Here is an 18457-nt window from a genome sequence, read left to right on the forward strand (position 1 = left end):
AGATAAATGCAAACGACATGCACTGTAAAAAAAAAATAATAATAATAATTTTCTGATTTGTTATCACAACATTTTTCCTTTTGTCAGATTAACTTAGATAATTAATGTAGTTCAGATAACATAATATTTTGAGTTTCTGTTGATTAAACCAATCACCTTCATTGTATTAACTCAAATTTTTAATTTTAATGAACTCAAAATGTTAAGGCAACCAGGCAACTTACTGTTTTAAGTAAAACCAACAATTCTTTTTTACAGTGTGGACATTATTAATGCTTATTAATAAACAGCTCTCTTGGCTTTTTCTAGTAACTTCTTTTTCTAGTAATCTTTTGAATTTATTTTCTATTTAATTTATCATGTTTATGATTACTAAATCGTATATATATATATATATATATATATATATATATATATATATATATATATATATATATATATATATATATATATATATATAATTGGCTGGACTAATAAAGGAGAGGCAGATCCTTGCTCTATTTCTTCAACCTTTTTCTTGTGAGACAGTTAAAGTCATCCGTTGTGGACCACAGATTCCCACGGTGTGGGGTCACAGCATGCCCCACAGCAAAAAAAAAAGAGAGAGAGAGAGAGAGAGAGAGAGAAAGAGAGAGTGCAGAAATAGTGGGTGAGGGGCCATTAGATGCCCCAGATTCCTCTGGATGTGCAGTGCAGAACGTATGAGAGCAGGCTGCTCATTCTCTCTCTCTCTCTCTCTCTCTCTCTCTGTTTTTCACTTTCTAAATCCATCCTAAACATGCCTTTCACTAACACTCGTTCACACCACCCTGCCTTTACATGCCTCCAGCTAGTGTCACAGTATCATGCTTTTCTTGTTCAAATGGCCTAGAGTGCACGTCTGGCTTTGTTTAGTCAAACTAAGGATTATTGTTCATCAAACATGTTGGATCAGTGACCATTAGATTGTGAATTTTGAAATATCCATAAGGGAGCAGATTAAGCAAACACAGGCCTAATTTTGTCATGGCACCATAGAATTTTCAGAAAGCAGGCTACAATCTCAGAGGCCAGAGAGCAATTGCTCTGGCTGGATTATGTTGTAATTAAGATATCATGCCAGCAGTCATATTAACAACCCCTCTGGTAATCTAAATATGCAATGGTAAAGCCGTAAATGGGCATTTAGAGTGACAGGGATCCCAGGATCATTTGGACAGTGGAGGATAATGTAATGGATAAAGCTGCTGCTTTGGATGGTGCCATACAGCATTAGAAGAGCTGACTTCTGTCTTTTTATAAATCATAATCTACGGATGTACAGTAACAGAGAATATCTAATATCCACAGGCCAGCAGACACATATTCATCATCAGAAAAACACGAAGGTTTACACTTACAGCAACATTTATGGTCATCCTGCTTGCCCAGACCTTTATAAAGGTCAGTTATGTTACACTCTTTTTTTGTAGACCTATAAATTGCACTAAAATGCATTCACCTCATAATACCTCTTCCGTGTTTCTAATTTCTGTATCATCATTCATTTTGGATATTGTTGTGTGTGTGTGTGTGTGTGTGTGTGTGTGTGTGTGTGTGCTTGTTTTCATGATTTATGAGGACACAAATTTGTATAATGACATGGGTATTACACTGGTATTATGATGTAAACATGTTTTATGAGGACATTTCATGAGTCCTAATATTTAAAATAGCTTTAAAAACATACTAAACAATGTTTTATTAAAAATGTTAAAATGCAAAATGTTTTCTGTGATGGGTAGGTTATAGGGGTAGAGTAGGGGGATAGAGTACAGTTTGAACAGTTTAAAAACTCCTATGGAATGTCCCCACTTTGGTAGCAAAACAAACCTGTGTGTGTGTGTGCTTTTGTTCCATGATGTAATATAAACCTGAGTTCACCTACATCGTGGGGACCAGCCACCGGTCCCCACAATGTAAATTAATTAAAAATTAAAAAATACAAAATGATGTTTTTGTGAGAAAATAAAGGGTTGCACAGTTTCCTGTGATGGTTAGGTTTAGGGTTAGGGGTAGGGTATGGGGGATAGAAAGTACGGTTTGTACAGTATAAAATGCATTGCAGCCCATGGAAAGTCCCCACAATTCACAAAAAACAAATGTGTGTGTGTGTTTGGGGGGCAAATTGACAACTGTGAAAATCAAAATGAAGAAATCAACATGTCAATATCAAAATGAAGGGGAAAAAAACAACAAAACAAAAACAAATCAGAAATATTAGATAATCTGGCTTGTAAAGTGTCATGTGGTGCAACTCCCAAAGATTTTACTTCATTTGAATGTATAATTCATGATGTTGTGAACAATACTTTTATACCTTAAAAATATATTTCTTTCTTTTTAAAATCTTTATATATATATATAGTAGAAAGTCTGGAACCTTGATACGCAACAGAGGATTTTATTGGTAACACTTTACCATACAGTCTCATTTGTTAACATTTGTTACTGTATTTATTAATCTTTGTTAATAAACAAAGTTTATTTGTTCATTGATTGTTCATGTTAGTTCAGAGAGCATTAATTAATGTGTATGTACACAATAAGTGCATTGTATCAAATGATTAATTTAAATGTAAGTAGGCTACATAGTAGTTAAGGCCACTTAATATAAAGTGGGACCAATACAACTTTGATTTTAATAATGTATTACAAGCCAAAATGTTGAAATTAACATTAACTAAGATTAATAAATATTGTTCGTTCTTTCATGTTAACTAAAGTAGTGAACTAATGTTTACTAATGAAACCTTATTGTAAAGTGTTACCATTTTATTTTTGGAATGGTTTTTCAGCGTTGTAGTAGGCCTATAATTGTGTTTTGTATAATACTAAAACGTTTAATTTGAGTTCGTATATCCTTGTCATGACTTTAATAGCCATAATGAAAGCAACTATAACTAGGCTAAATTAAAGGAAACACCGTGAGCTATGTAAACACACAAGTGTATTCCTATGACTAAGATTGTATCAGTCGCTGCGTGTATTTTGAATAGTATTAGAAAGTATTTATTTTTATTAAATTGATGATGTATTTTGTTCATTTCGTTGTTAAACAGCAGTGCGTTTACAGAGAGAGATCCCGCCCACACGCTCTTATGATTGGCTGTGATTTAAGTTGTTATTGTGTCGCGTTTGGTGTGAACAGACAAATTGCTTGTCGCTGGAATCTTTTCGCTTCGCGTTTACTAATCCTACTCATTGCGTATCATATGCACCCAAAAAGTAAGTTCAGCGTATAAACAGAAATGTTGGTTATATGACCTTCAGGGCCACAAGGACAAATAACTATTCTGATTATTGAATTTAACATTTTAAATCAAATCCACTCCATATAGACTTTTATTTATTTATTTTCCAAAGAAGAAAATAAAATGAGGCTATTACAAATACATAATTCTATAGATCTCACATAAAATGATTTTGAAACATTGATAGGCTATCAATTTGTAAATGTACAAAAATGTAGAGTTGTATTATCTTGATTATGCCATTGCTAAAATCTTACTGTTATATTTGGCATCATGTATTGCATAAATCTTTTCACCTGAACACATTGTTATGACCTTATGCACACACATACAAGCAGCCCAAGGTGAAAGTGAGTGCACTTTCAGTCTGTTGAATAGCAGGCTGGAGGAGCCCAGAGGGTGGGAGGAAGGTGGGTGAGGAAGCGGGAGTTCCCAGCAGTCTGTGCGTGATGACTACATAACCATCTTTAACGTTATGATACAAGACACAAGAGAGTTCAGAACTTCCTCTGGCTAATCAGCTTATTGGGAATGGGAACAAATGTAAATCGGCTCAGAAGGCACGGTTGTAAATTTGACTTGTTTGGCTGGAGGGTCAAGCTATCATTCTATGCAGGAGAGATTTTGTAATTCTCTTGTAGAGGTTCTGAGAAAGTGATAATTAGATTAGTTGTGACTAATGTTCTTTTACATAAGGCTGACTTATGCATATATAATGGTTCTGTGTTTGTGAAATTCTTGGTATCAGAATGTTATCTTTTCTCTGTTTTTATTTATTGCTCTGTTTCTGAAGATTTTCTAGATCTTTGTATTTTTGTACATTTATCTTAGTATTGCCACAGTTAAATCATATCCCACCATGGCAAAAGCTGACAAGTACAGTGTTAGTCGCTTTCCTGTAGCTCAGTGGTTAGAGCATGGCACTAGCAATGCCAAGGTCATGGGTTCGATCCCAGGGATTGCACATACTCAGATACAAATGTATAGTATAATGCAATGTAAGTCGCTTTGGATAAAAGCGTCTGCCAAATGCATAAATGTAAATGTAAATGTAAATGTAGTCGATTCAGTTAAGTTGTTTTGATGTGCAAGGCAACTGCATGACCTAGTGTTTCACCCAGTCTGCCGGTTTTTGTTGCCTTAAAGGTGATAGAGAGGATTTTTTCGTCGACTGAGAATCCAAAGACTGTTACTGAGTTTTTTAAATGAGCGCATACGTAAGAACAACCCCCCTCCTTCACAGCTCATTTCAAAGGAACGCCTCCCAAAACTCGTGCACGAGTATTGGAACACAAGTGTTTACCACCGGCATTCGCTGTATCGTGTTAGTGGATTCATTATGTTGGACTCACCGCAGGTAACTCATAATCTGCAGTTGTTACTCCTGTCTCCGGACAAAAACATTGCATGTGGCGCCTGTGAGGTGTGGAAAGTTACTGAAGCGCGCAGCTGCGCTCGTCCATAACAAGGAATGTCACAGCAGTGACTGACAAGCCAGAGGGCCAATCGTTTATGCGATGATCGCGTAAAAGATTGGCTGATGTTTTTAAGGCCCTACCTCGTGCACAGCTGATGTATATTAATATTATTACTTTCAGTGCACCTAATAAATGGTCTTTCATCAGTTAGTAAAGACAGTTTCAAGTAATCTTGCAAAAATGTATAAAACAAAACATCCTCTTTAGCACCTTTAACAGATTCATGGATATTACACTTCACTCATACATTGTAAAAAATAAGTGTTCACATAGAAAATGTGAACTATGGTTTCACGGAATGTAAAATTATTGAAGTTGCCATTGCTTTGTATTATTTTGCTATAATTACATTTAAGTACATCTAAGAATAGGCTATTTCTTAAGTTATATTCTAAGCTAAATTGTTACTTTTATTTACATTTTTACAATGTTCAATATTATGTTCTTCAGATCATCAACAATCAAGTGATAATTTTGTGCAGAGGAACAAACCCATCCTGATAACGCATTATAAGAAATTACTAAATGTGACCAAATAAAATTTTTTTTTATATATATATATAATATATATATATATATTAGGGCTGTCAAACGATTAATCGCGATTAATCACATATAAAATAAAAGTTTTAGTTTGCCTATATATGAGGGTGTACTGTGTGTAATTATTATGTACAGTCATGCTCAAAATTATTCATACCCTTGGTAAATATGACCAAAGAAGGCTGTGAAAATAAATCTGCATCGTTAATACTTTTGATCTTTTATTTAAAAAATCTACAAAAATCCAACCTTTCATTGGAGAATAATAATTTGAAATGGGGGGAAAATCTGAGAATATGAGAAATGTTTTTTTTCTAACACACACTGCTCACAATTAATCATATATCCTTTAATTCAATACTTTTTGCAACCTCCTTTTCCCAAGATAACAGCTCTGAGTCTTCTTTTATAATGCCTGGCGAGTTTGGAGAACACCTGACAAGATATCAGAGACCATTCCTTCATACAGAATCTCTCCAGATCCTTCAGATTCCAGCTCCATGTTGGTGCTTCTTCTCTTCAGTTCACTCCACTCATTTTCTTTAGGGTTCAGGTCAGGGGACTGGGATGGTCATGGCAGAAGCTTGGTTTTGTGTTCAGTGACCCATTTTTGTGCTGGTTTTGATGTTTGTTTTGGATCATTGTCCTGATGGAAGATTCAATCACAACCCATTATGACTTCAGGGACAGTCAGGTTTTGATTTTTTATCTGTTGGTATTTGATAGAATCCATGATGCCATGTATCTGAACAAGATGTGCAGGACCTCCAGCAGAAAAATAAGCCCACAACATTAAAGATACAGCAGTATATTTCATTGTACACATGGGGTACTTTTTACCCCTGTGTGCACCAAACCCATCTTAAGTGTTTGCTGCTAAAAAAGCAAATTTGTTTGCTTCATCTGACCATAGAACATTTGAAAAGTAACTGACACTACTGGAACTTCAAACAGGATGGGTTCTATGGTCAGATGAAACAAAAAATATATAAATGGTCAGATGAAACAAAACATTAGTATGTAAACAGCATAGGAGAATGACACAAAAGAGAGGATATCGTTGAATAAAGTTTTTATTTTTGCTTTGTTTTTGTGCACAAAATGTATTCTCGTCGCTTCATAAAATTAAGGTTGATCCACTGTAGTCACGTTCACTATTTTAACAATATTTAACACTATTTTTTTTAGTGCTTTTCTGAACCTTGAAAGTGGTGGTTAAATTGCTGTCTATGGAGGAGTCAGACAGCTCTTGGATTTTATCAAAAATATCTTAATTTGTGTTCCGAAGATGAATGAAGGTCTTATGGGTGTGGAACGACATGAGAGTGAGTAATTAATGACAGAATTTTAATTTTTGGGTGAACTAACCCTTTAACAAGCTGCATTAAGGTGTACGACTTGATTAGTTTTATGTCTTTAGAATTTAGGAATATTATGTGGGGGAAAAAGCTGTTTCTTTAGTATAGTGCACTGTCCACAGCATCTTAAACAGTCAGAACCGCACTCAGATATGACCTTCTCAGTGACAGTCTCTTCTATCACACCCAACCTCATTGCTCACAGATCAGCACTTAATTGATGTTGTAGTTGTAAAAGTCTAATACATTCAAGCTGTACAAAGCTGCCCTCAAGATTAATGACACGCTCACTTGACCTTGAAGGTCGCAGGACCTTTACAGACCACTGCGATTTACACCCACGCAGACAGCTCAGTGTCATCCTCAGACTCCGCACGCAGCCCGCTGATCCAGTTGGAGCCTTGAGCAACCTGAGTCTGAGAGGTGTTCACCAAAGAGATCATGATCTATTTTGAACTCCTAAGGTACATGTACTGAAGAGGGCCTTGTTTCCAATTGAACTGACGTCTATTTAGCGCTGTGAGCAGACAGGATTAGGGTTATTACCAGCCCATGAGGATTCTAAGAAAGATGATAGGTGGTTTAAATAGTTTGTAAACAGTTTGTGCTTGACCAAAAATATCACCTGGAGAACAAAAAAAAAACAAACACACATGTTAAATATAGAAAGGATATTATTAATAGAACACAGCTTCCATGGACTTTTAAGGAAAATATTTAAAAAACATTTTTTTAAATATTTAATTTGTAATATTTAAATTTCACATACAGTACACAATTATTATTTTTATTTTTAGTAAAAATATTTGGGTATATGGGTACAAACATATGTAAAGTTTGTTTTGTTATTAAAGGAGCTTTTAAATGGCAAAATATACTTGCAATTAAATATTTGCGAAATAATTATTTACCAATGGTATATTTTAAGTGAATAGCATGAATTCTAAATAAAATACTGTATGATAGAATAGCACTGCTTCTATAAACAGAACAGCCCGATTTCCAAGTATAGGTCAGGACTTAAGAGCCACGGCAAGTAAGATTTAAGTCATCTATTTTAGGAGGGAATAACTTTTCCACTACAAATAAGTCACAGGACATTTTTTGAAACACTATATAACACTTAAAAATAACAGAGGATATCCTCGCAATACATTAACATGGTTTTGTGGCATTGTGGAATAAACCCAAACAAATGTGGTGTCTTATTCTAGGAATTCATTGGGTTCAAATAAATCTTCACAATAAATTTCAGGATTGCTGAAAGCTGTGGTTGTCCTGTGATAGTCTCAGCTCTTCCCATGCAGTGATCTAGTGTGCATGTTTAATACAAAGAAGAAAGTGCTGTCACCAAGGTGCCATGTGTGGATATGAAGCTTGTGAATAATGAAGAAGGCCAATGGCACCCATGCAACTTTCATGATGCCTGCTCTCCATGTCCGTGCACAGGGAGCATCGAGAGCATCTCGCGGGTGTCAGCTTGTCAGACTGAGAGGACAAGTGAACTTTCATTTCTGCCCGAATGAACAAATCTCTCTCTCTCTTTCTGCCCCCACAGACTCTCTCCCACACAGACACACACAAACACACACCACTTGACTGTGGTTTCTACCTGTTTCCACATTATATATGTGCTTGCTTGGCTCATTTGCTGCTGTGTGTTTTATTCTTAATGAGCTCAGACTTATTATGAATTTAGCAAGACATCACCTGGATCTCTTACAGGCAACATATGAAAGCGCAAGGTTCAGTTGCACAGAGGATATGCACATAAAGTATTTTTTCATTTATTGAAATGTGTTAGTTTGCATGCAAAAAATATTCTAGAAAGATCTTTATATGTGTGATTTCTCCAGAAATCAAAACATGTGAAGCCCTGTATATACTGTATATATACATACAGTCAGAAATACAGACAATGGCATGTTAAACAATACTGACCTTATCCCAAAGTCCCCTTGTCAGGTTGTTTTAACTTTGTTTTACTTACATGAGTAATCCACTGTTGATCTGTGTAATCTGCACTGTATACCTAGGTGTTTTAGGAGTAGGTCTTGAGTGTCTCGGGGAATTATTAAATATACAGTATATGTGTTTATAAGCATGGTCATCATGTGTTATTTCTCTAGCTATGCTGAGCCAAACATCCTGGTGTATAAGTAAGTGAAAGATTGAGACCCTGAAAGCTCCTTGCTACAAGCTAGAGGAAATAATGACATCAGAAAGGTGTTAAATGCGTAAGTAAGTAGTAAGTTAAATGACAACTGCATTCAGTCAAGAACTATTATGCTGTGACACAAAAATAGGGTGAACAACATTAAGAAATGTATGTACCGATATATCATATTCTTCAACATTTTTTTGGAATCTGCGGAAGCTGTATTTCACTTCAGTCTTATATTTTTAAGGGTTAGTTCAACCAAAAATGACATTTCTGTTATGTACTCACCCTCACTTCATCCCAAACCTGTAAGGAATCTGTTTGTCTTCAGAACACAAATTAAGATATTTGATGAAATCCGAGGGTATCTGATCCACACATAGGCAGCAATGACATTGCACCTTTTGAGGTCCAGAAAGGTACTAAAGACATTGTTAAAACCGGTGACGTGACTACAGTGATTCAACCTTAAAGGGTTAGTTCACCCAAAAATGAAAATTCAGTCATTAATTACTCACCCTTATGTCGTTCCATTCCTGTAAGACCTTTGTTCATTTTCAGAACACAAATTAAGATGTTTTTGATGAAATCTGATGACTCAGTGAGGCCTCCATAGACAGCAATATAACATTTTTCATGCACTTTCAATGCCCAGAAAGCTACTAAAGACATACTTAAAACAGTTCATGTGACTACAGTGGTTCAACCTTAATGTTATGAAGCGACGAGAATAGTTTTTGTGTGGCAAAAAACAAAATAATATCTAGTGATGGCCGATTTCAAAACACCACTTCATGAAGCTTCGAAGCTTTATGGAACTTTTGTTTCAAATCAGTGCCAAAAAAAGTATTCTCGTTGCTTCATAACATTAAGGTTGAAACACTGTAGTCACATTAACTATTTTAAATATGTCTTTAGTAGCTTTCTGGGCACTGAAAGTGTTAATTGTCTTGCTGGCAATGCAGGCCTCACTGAGCCATCGGATTTTAGGTGAACGAAGGTCTTACGGGTGTGGAACAACATGAGGGTGAGTAATTAATGACAGAAATTTCATTTTTGGGTGAACTAACCCTTTAACATACATATATATATATAATACAAATGTAATACAAAATAATAAAAATTAAAAATCAACACATTAACAAGAAAGTGTTTAATCAGTTGTTTTGAGTAGCTGGCTGCCCTTCTGTTAAAGCTGTACAGATTGACCTCATGTGTGACACATGTCCGGGCAGCCTAGAGTAATGCCATCTTAGTACTGCTGAGCCTCTTATAAACTCATAAAGTTCAATCCAATGGGGAGCAGGGAATCAGGAAGGAAACTGGTAATCCACACCATGACCATTTAAAAATATGGTTAAAACCCTGGACATGGTTATATCACCCCACAATTCAGTTCAACAAACAAACAAAACAAACAATTAAAATAAAATATGCAATTTATGTGGTGGCCTTTAATTGTGCATATGGCTGCGATGGATTACATCTACAAAACATATGCCTTTCTTCAAATTGGACTGGCAACTGTCACTTTAACATGGTGTGTACATGGGAAACATGGCTTAAGGATTGATTGTAAGGAAGGAGTGGAGACTTTGCTTGCTAATATGATCAGTGGTTCTTAAGCAGATGCACGAGTAGCTTGAAGCATAAGCCCATAAACGGGGCATCATTGCCTAATCACTTCTGAAATACCTGGGCAAGAAGGCTAAAAGCAAACCACTCACAACCTCATTGTAAATGTGTTGTATATAGTAGTATCAGAGACTTTTATTTTCTAAGTTTTCTCCAAAAAGTTAGCCTAGCACACACATCATGCAGAGAGAGCATTATATGTGTTAAGCAAAGGGAGGCTGACTAGTCAACCCTGGTATGGTATGTTGAGAGTTTCCATACTGTCTATTTAAAGGCCAATTCACACTGCCGACATACGCAGACCAAGGGCGACAGTCACCAGATTACAGCACTTCACTTCTCAGGCATTCTAATTCCAATTCAGCATGTTCAATTGGCGAAAACATGCTCCGACAGAAACCAAAAGACTCCAACCGGGGTAACATACTGATCCAACAAAACCCGACGGAGTGTCTGTTGCAGTCTGTTGGTGCAGTGTGAATTGGCTTTAAGTTGGACCACTCTAGAAACTCTTCAATTTCTAGACTCGCTGTGATCACTGGTGATTGATTCTGCGCAGATTCTCAAACAAACCAGCCTGGTCTCATTGTTAATACGTAGTTATTAATACGTAACTTTAAAAGACACAAAACGTACATATTTGTACGTTTTGAATGGTTTTAAAACGTACAAATACTGACGTAATTATGGCACCAAAACGTAAACATACTTACGTTTTTACTGCGAATAAAACGTAAAATATTTACGAATCTTTCATGTCATAAAAATATATGTATAAAATATATATAAATGTTCCCTTTTTAACATTTTTAGATGAATGTAATATCCCTAAACCCCACCCCACCCCGAACCTAAACCTACCCATTTTATACATAATGTTAAAAGAATAAATCATAATGGACAAAAATGTGTAGGAAAATGACAATTTTAGTAAAAATATGACATTAAAACGATATTTTGAGCCACTTATCCTACACCTACCCCTAAACCTACCCATAACAATTTCTTAAAACTACATACTGTTAATAAATGAAAAACAGACAAACAAGCGTAACGTTAATCACAATCATTTATTTTTTGCAAATGTCAAAAGTGGTACCAAAAGTTAAAATGATGATGAGTTCCAGTCGCAGTCCTCTCTGGCTGTAACATAATAGTTTTTATAGGGTACAGAGCAGAATATAATTTATTAATCCGTGAAATTATGAATCTGTCTTCTCTCCATGAAAGCGCGCACTCATTTCAAATGTCAATCCACTGAAACATGGCATATCGCAATCTGCGACGAAGCAGGTGAGAACCAATGAGGGTTCGATATCAGTGCCGTAAACCATGTCGTAACGCTTCTCGAGGGTGGCGCAGGCGCACTGGCGCTATTTTTTAAATTTGAATCATAACGTGCACGGGCTTTGACTGTGACGGTCGCTGTTGCTGAGAATGAAGGTGAAGATCGACAAATAAAGGGCTGAATTTGAATCTGTTCCTCGCACACATATGGATTCTAAAGATATGGAGTACAGCAAACAAATAAAATGGGTGTGATTTGTTAATTTATGTTGTGCTTTGGTGTATCTTATGGTTGTATTGTCAGTCACTGCATAGGAAAAAAATCGCACAGCAAAATATTACAAAACGATTATAGAAATGTTATTCATTTTAAGGTTTCAAAGTGTAGTCTCGTTTAACATTATGTAACGTTAATGACAATTGAACACAACATATTTGAATCATTAAAGCCACGATTTTAATATTAATACATGGTAATTCATATACATTCACACTTTACGTTAGATGTTTTACGTTTTTTAAGCTGCTAATACGTAAGTATTTGTACGCTTTAGTGCTATAAATACGTCAATGTTGTACGTTTTTGTGTGTATGAAAACGTTAGTAAATGTACGTGTGGTAGAACCACACTTCACGTAAAAATACACACGTATTCTCATGAGATCACGTTGAACAAACCTACGGGCCGTTTCATAGTCAACGCATCTGTACGCATACGCGTCCCCGAGGCTACGCATCGTTACGCTTCGGCCGCCATTATGCGTCGGTGCGTAGCCAAATGTGTCGTCCTAGTTTTTGATACGCGACGCGCCGATGCACGCAATACTATGCGTTGTCGGTGAGGGCGACATTGTGTTTACAGAAGAAGAAGGTTTGAATACAATGGCGGGCGAAGAGGAAAAATTATGCGAACTTGTATTCATCCTAAAATACTGGAAATGTCTCTCCTCGTCCAGGCTTCGCATGGGAAGCACCAGAGACAAACTCCCCATCCTGATCTCTTTTTTGATTTAAAGGGCGAACATACCACCGTCCATTTCTGCGTTGCCTTTGTTGCCGCCTGTTGCGTGAGCAGTGTATTGCATACACGCATCGCCCGTGACGCTTGCGTCCACTGTTTAGACTATGAAAGGGAGCGCGTCGCTCGCGTTGCTTGCTCGCGTTTCTCGCATTGACTATGTAACGGCCCTAATGCTTAACAATGAACTATGTTAGAGAGCTACTTTCGAGATTTAGCATTCCCCATGTCAACCTTTCTCGATCGTTGTGACAACTAACCTCTGCCACTCCCAAACCATACATGCATCTGTCACAATGCTGTGTTGTTAGAACATACACAAACATGACAATAAAGATATAAGACAGTCTTTAATAAGTCTACTGGCAGATAAATCCAGAGAGAATGGCTTTTAACACATGTAACACAGACAAGACTCAACAACAAATGAATAAACACAGAGGACTTAAATACACATACAAACAAGGATAATTAAATACACACAAGGTGGTGTGACGTCCGAACAAGATGGAGTCGATGTACTGAAGGAGCCTGGAGAGGCCAAATGACCAGTGGTCACTGCTGACATTGAAGGTGGAAGGAGCGTATGTGTAGGAGCCAGGGCGATGGGTCGAGGTGGAATGGAGCGCACAGAGGTGCGAGGTGAAGCTATGGGCTCCCCACACCCAGGAGGAGATGGCTCCCAGCAGTTCTCAGGTGTAACCGCACCACTGAGAGGAGGCTGAGTTGGAACTGAGGGAGCTGATGGAAGGCAACAATGACTGGGTGGCAGAAATGGTTGGGGACTATGAGGAGCTTGTAGGGCAATACAAAAACTAATAAAAAATAAAGCAGTCTCAATAGCTTCATGGAGAGGTGGTGGGAGAGGGAGGTTGGGCTGGACCAAAGAGTTTGGGACATAAATGACAGATTCAAATGATGGTAAAGGGCCCAAAAAATTAACTTCTCCAAAATCAAAACAGCTCTCTGGTGCAGAGACCAAAAACTCACTCTCAGTGATGGAAGGGTGTGCCCTCCATGCCCACAAATTACATGAGTACTCCCTCGGCAATGGATGGTGCCGGCTCGCACACCTGATCAGACACGCGTTGTTCAGGCTCCATGGTGATGTTCAGCTTGGTTGTTCCCATTGGCGCTGGCTCAAATGTTGCGGCGGAGTCTCTCACGTTACCTGCAGTGGCGTCTTGCTGAAAATTATCGCAGTCTGGGTGGTTTTGGCTTTCGCTGGGATGCAAGTGGGGCTTGCATTGACGGGTCCAATTGTAAGTAGTGATCCACAAGACGCCAGCACCCGCTCCACAAATTTGGCAAAGCTCTCCTGAGGACCTTCCCTGGACAACTGCTCCTTGGTGGCAGTGTTCAGGATGGTATACAGAAACATGCAGAGGCAATCGTCCAGGAAGCTGGATAGGTTGCTCAGAACACTATACTATAGTGATGAAACACTATACTGAACATGTAATACGCATGTGCATGATGTCATCGTTTTCACAGATTCACGTTTTGTTGTTTGATGGTGTTGTGTAAACAGCCCCTAAGGGAGACAGCGTCACAGTAGCCAGAGCAAATTTTCTCTATTTACGGATATGATGAGACACACATGGGCCAGTGACACATGTATGCAATTTCCCATAAAAACCATCCTGACAGGTCGAAAATATGATTGTACATTTGTTTGTTGAAACTTTATTTAGATTTTTTAGATTTTTTTATTTTATATTATTGATTTATTAATTAATTTAAATATTCACTGCATTTTGTTATGGTTAGAAGAGCCAAAGAGGGCATGTTCATGAATTGTGTAAGATTTCACAAGCTTAACAGTGGAGGAAAATGATGAAATATGTGTTAAAGCGCCTCTTACAGTGGGCAGGGATTTTCTGGTCTTGGCAAGGACAGATGTCATAGCAGTCTACATCATATCAGGTCACTTATAGGCACCGGTCCAGTCTTGTGTTGCTGGCTGGCACGTCAAGGTTGATTTTGCTGGTCAGATGCTTGCTGTCACCAGACCGGGTGGAGGAGCTTAGAGTCCCTCTGGAACCTGTCTTAACGTGGATGTGTAACAGTAAGTGGAGCCAGTGGCGAGCACTGCTGTCCACATGCAGATATGGAGACTTGAAGACTGTGATGCACGAGACCTAGGGGAAATCATTCTGACCTCTGTGATCATCCATGCCCTGCACACTAAATCCGTAACCCCACACATTATCCTTGTATCCCCAGGATGTTACATCCTATTGCATGTTATAGTGTGATTTGTCTTAAAATTATGTCTGATTTAAGCACTGGGTGGACTGGATAGAATTGGTGCACTGTTTATGACAGTGGTGCTCTGAGACCTCAAACAATGCAAGCCTCAAGATTGTGATATCATGCCATGAGCTCGGAGACGGCTCCACGCTGAAGACTGTGATGTCATCCAACTAGCAACAACAGAAGCCGTTTCTTTTTTTTTTTTCAGGGCAAGGAGGGATGACTTATAATCATATGTCAAAAATCATGTTCAGTGAAATGTGCTGGAAAATAAGAGCTGGTAATTGCTTGACCTTTAATCAGAACTCAATGACAGATTTGCAATCAAAGCATGCAAAAGACAAGCATTCTTATTTAATCGTGCAGAGACTTTACAGAAACATGAACACTTGTTTAATCTGACAGTATTAAACCTTAACATCTTTACAACTCAATATATATATATATATATATATATATATATATATATATATATTTTTTTTTTTTTTTTCTTTTTTTTTTTTCTATTACAGAGTTCAACAATTGATAAAACCAAGTAATCAAGTAAAATAATAAAATACTGTTAGAATGTGGTTAAACAACAACAACAACAAAAAAAAAACTTAAGACAAAAACAAACCTTGCAATTTGTGACAGAATTTTAGAAAATATTTATTTACTCATTCATTCATTTTTCGTATATATCATATTTAAAGGAACTGACAACATAAATCATTATCATAATTTTTTTGGACCACATGATTCAGAGGAAATTTTCTCTTGCCATTTTCAGCAATAAGTGAATGAATGAATTTTAGAATAATATAAGAATAGTCATAAAATGAACCAAATATTTTTGAAAATATTATATAGAAAGTGAAAAGCACAATATTATAATAAATTGAAATAATGATTTTACAAATATACACTAAAGAAAAATGTTTCTAAACAGTACAAAATTAGGGTTCTTCGGCGTTTAACAACAGCAGAACCCTTTTTATAAGGTTCCATAAAGAACCATGCTTTGAAAGTACTATATGACCTCAATAGTGTGATAAAGGTGATCGGTTTCAATTTGAAGAAAGAAATTATTTACCTGTTGAGAGTGTGTTGACAGTCTATGTAACTGAATGGCTAAGCTCCAGAAAACCAGTTATGATGTGGCTTTGACAGTTACAGATTTGAAAAACAAAAAGGCGGGAAAAAAGAACCCTAAACTCTGAAGCCGTGGTCACACTAGATTTTGAAATTTCATTGGATGCTGAAACGGTTGTAATATGACGTCACGGGCTACAGCGTCTTTTTTTATAAACATGAATTCAACAACATATAGTAATACATTCAAAATGTAAAAATATACAACCTAATCGACTTTACTGCAAAAATATCATTCTTTTGATTCAGTCAAGAGGTAATGTTGTGACGAATCGATCTTCTACTGGTCGCACATCTTCACGAATTCGCAGGTCAGAGTTCACCAAACTTGAACTTTGAGGGTGCGTTCACGCGGCCTCGTAATTCCTGTAGTTACGACATTCAAGTTTGTAAAAAGCGTTCACGTCCTCGTAGAGCTCGTAATTACAGCTTGTAATACTACGTGGCCGCTGTACCACCTGACCGCTGTAGATTCATTTAGGCGTTGATAGTGCTGCCATGGAAACGCATACTTCCCAGTCCAAGGACCAAAAAGGACGTGAACAGCTCCGAATATAACGTCACGTGTTGTTATCTCAAGATTCCGATTAATAGGAGGTGGCGTGAACGCAGCATTGGAATGCAGCGAAATGCGAAACTTTTCGCATGAGCTTGCGTTTCCGGTCTGACGCATTTGCATGCGTTTGAATGGAAGTCAAACGAACAGTGCAGTGTGACCGCACCTTAACACGAACCAACAGGGTTCTTCAGGGTCGTGTAGTTTAAAATAGAACTGTTACTACGTGTAAAGAACCTTCAAAGAACCATCTTTTTTTAGAGTGTATATACATGTAAGTTATACAGTGTTGTGCAGCGTTTCCATTCATTAAACCAATATTTTAATATAGACCATAGATTTAAAAAAGTAAATAAATAAAAGATTGTGATTGTGTCATTTTCTGATGACAATAATGAATAAAAAAACTATAACCAGTAGGATATAGTGAATATATAATTACAACATTAGCAAATAATAAACACAGTTTCTACAAGTGTTTGGTGCTTGATTGTTCTGAAATATAGTGTTCTATTAGTTGGCCTGTTCAATAGCTTTTTGAGAATCACTCTATAGGGCACAAATAGCGCAAGACATTTTCCCCCCTCGCTGGAAAGTCTTTATTTCAGAGTAAGTGGCACAGTATAAGGACAGGATACGGTAAGGAAGAGGGGGGAGAAAAAGCAATCTGACTATCTGGGAGCAGAACGGAGAATTGAACAACGAATAAAGGAGAAGAAAAAGACGGACACGCAACGGTTGTTAGTCACCTAGCAACAAGTCTTCCATCAAACACCCCCCTCATTCCCTCAGCCTCTCTTCCAAAGTCTTCCCACTGTGCTTCTTAATTCAGCAAATGTGCTACGGATGTACTCTACCTCCTCCCCTCGCCTCCTGCTTCCCCTTACCCCGACAAAGCACGTTCCGAGGTGCGCTGAAGGACGCAAGCCTCCACCTCACACACAACCACTCATCCACCCCATTGACCGCTGAGGCCTTTCTCCTGGAGCACAAAGGGGCAAGGCACAAAGCCCTGAAAAGAGGGGCAGGCCCAACAGGGAAAACATTTGCTTCTAATTGTGATTGACTGCATAATTAAAATGATGTTCTTTTTTTGTGGGGGGGGCTCTAAATGCTGAGGAGGGGCAGAAGGATGCTTGTTAAAGCCAGCACTTTGTCAGCAAGTAATGAGGAGAAAGCATTCCTGCTGGGTAGAGTGGGCAAATATTGAGATTGCGCCTGGAACAACTCAGAGCGCCTCTTCAAGTGTCTGCACAATAAGAACAGAAAAGCTCTGGGGTCTCACACATGTGCACCACTATTAGACCCATCTTTAAGTAGTCAGTTGCATAGAAATATGAATGCTCGCATAGAAAATTCAAAGATAAACAATATTTTAGCTCTGCTCTTAATAATGAAAGTTCCAACCTGAGGTTTTTACAGCGATGCCATAGAAAAACCAATTTTGCTTCCCCTAACCTTTCAATGAACAGTTTTTAAAAGAACCATTCTTAACTTAAAGGTTTTTTTTAATTGGAATATATGGTTCCATACAGAACCTTTAACATCCATGTTGTTCACACTAAGAAAAAAAATGGTTCTTTTAAAGGGATAGTTCACCCAAAAATGAAAATTATCCCATGATTTACTCAACTTCAAGCCATCCTAGGTGTATATGACTATGGTTACCGTGATTTTGCCAAATAAGACATGTTCCTGGATCAACATATTTTGTTCATCCTGGAACAACATTCCTACACTCTAAAAAATGCTGGATTAA

This window comes from Chanodichthys erythropterus, chromosome 4, assembly GCF_024489055.1.
Source record: "Chanodichthys erythropterus isolate Z2021 chromosome 4, ASM2448905v1, whole genome shotgun sequence".
NCBI lineage: Eukaryota > Metazoa > Chordata > Actinopteri > Cypriniformes > Xenocyprididae > Chanodichthys > Chanodichthys erythropterus.